The 2,289-nt window shown below is 33.2% G+C and overlaps 1 protein-coding gene across 4 annotated transcripts in view; it reads right to left on the reverse strand.

Moving 5' to 3' along the window:
- Positions 1-2,289, reverse strand: part of EFCAB7 (EF-hand calcium binding domain 7) — a 48,604-nt gene that overhangs the window by 40,117 nt on the left and 6,198 nt on the right. The gene's annotated exons all lie outside the window — the stretch shown is intronic.

Here is a 2,289-nt window from a genome sequence, read left to right on the forward strand (position 1 = left end):
AAAAAAAAAAAAAAAAAAAAAAAAGTTAATATAATAGAAGCAGAGAATAGAACAGTGGTTACTAGAGACTGGGAAAGGGAACTCTAAGTACTACCTAAGTACTCTGGGGGTTGGGGAGGATGAAGAGAGGCTGGTTAATGGGTACAAAGTTACAATCAGATAGTGGGAAATAGGTTTTGGTATTCTATTGCACAGTATGGTGACTATAGTTAACATTAAGGTACTGTATATTACAAAATAGCTAGAAGAGAGGCTTTTGAATGGTCTCACCACAAAGAAAAGATAAATGCATGCAGCTACAGATATACTAACTACCTTGATTTGATCATTATACAATGTATATATGTATTGAAATGTCAAATTGTAACGCATAAATACATACAATTAAAAAACAAATATCTTAATGAAATGAGAAAATAATTCATTTAAGAATATGAGTGTCAACAAGGCATGATATCTAAAATGTTCATCATTGCTAAGGTACTAAGCTTTCAAAAACATTAATCATGGTCCAAATGTCAAATATATGCAGATATAGTATGCCTTTGCAGTTATGGTCCTGCTAAATATCAACAGTGTCAACATACTGTGAGAGAAGATTGTTATGGAGACGCTATAGTCAAACTACTCTTCATTTTTAACCACATCCTTGTATCTATGAAGAGCAAAGAAGTGCATGTGAGGAAAGCTCTGTATGTTTACGTATGTCATATCACACTAAAACATAATGGTTAAAGCAATTGCAGATATTTTGAACAGCTGATTAAAAGTAACTTGGTAATTTGCAAATAAATCTCTGCATACTGAAATATAACATTTTCTAAAATGAACCAATGATAAATTTCCTAAGCATTACAGAAGGAATTAGCAGAATTTTAAAAGGTATAATTGTCCTGAATTGTACTGACAAATTCTATGATAAAAGCTTATATTGGATAGTTCCAACTATCTTTATAGGAATTCACAAGATCTGTGCATCATCAATCAGCATCATAAAAGGATAATCTAGATACTCTATAATCTAATGTAAGAAGGACCAATAAGCATGCAACAATTTAACTAAAGAAATAGCCTAATGGAAATAGAAACCAGATCAGGGTAATAAATATAGATGTAAGTGAGTCAGTTCTATTGAACATTATTGTGCACAAGTATAGTACAGGGTGATTTTTGTTCATCAATACAAACTTTTAGTTCCAAAGAAATTTTATAATCTAGGCTGGGCGTGGTGGCTCACACCTGTAATCCCAGCACTTTGGAAGGCTGAGGCAGGGAGATCACGTGAGGTCAGAAGTTTGAGCCCAGCCTGGCCAATGTGGTGAAACACCGTCTCTACTAAAAATACAAAAATTAGCCAGATCTGGTGGTATGCACCTGTAATCCCAGCTACTCAGGAGGCTGAGGCAGGAGAATCGCTTGAACCAGGGAGGCAGAGATTGCAGTGAGCTATCTTGTCATTGCACTCTATCCTGGGTGAAAGAGCAAGACTCCTTCTCAAAAAAAGAAATTTTATAATCTAAATAGGAGTCTACATCCGAGTGTAAAATTGCTATCTATGGCCATAACTTAAGGGTAATAACATATTAGAAATCCATAAATAAAATTCTGTCATCCTCTAGGTTATGCTAGTGACTTTCAGAGCTAACAGAAGTTGTAGCTGTGATCTTCCATACACCTATAAAAGCTTTGCAAAAATTCATTGTACTGGAGATTAATATAAATAGTTTTATTTCCACAGTTTCATTTTGGATGTAGACCAAAGCGTTGATTTTTATGCTGCCCTAGCAACAACATATAAGTAAGTATTTTGCCTCATGTGTAAATGAACCATTTCTTAATTCAGCTGTTCACAGAATCAAAGAAATGGCATATGTGTTTTAGGATTCCAACCCCAGCCAACTCCCACCCTTTAAAAGCTGGGAATACAAATAGATGTAAATGAAGTTGTAAATGTTTCTGCCTCTAAAATATTTTTATTTGAAAAAGACTTAGTATGCAAAGATATTCATCATATGGCTACACTACTGCTACTAATAATAAAGGAAACAATGTTAAAACAAGGGGTGATTAATTGAATCACAAGGAGTGATTAACTGAATCATATTCAGTTACAGAATGCACTTACACAACTATTAAGTTATTTTTATAAAAATGAATATCATATAAAATTTTCTGCAAAATTTCTTCCTTATTGTTAAGCCTAAAGTGCCTTTTTTCTAAGGTTCTTTTTTTTTAATCTTTAATTTTTGGAGGCACATAGTAGGTGTATAATATGAGGTTTTTTTTTTT

This window comes from Cebus imitator, unplaced genomic scaffold (assembly GCF_001604975.1).
Source record: "Cebus imitator isolate Cc_AM_T3 unplaced genomic scaffold, Cebus_imitator-1.0 Scaffold135, whole genome shotgun sequence".
Classification (NCBI taxonomy): domain Eukaryota; kingdom Metazoa; phylum Chordata; class Mammalia; order Primates; family Cebidae; genus Cebus; species Cebus imitator.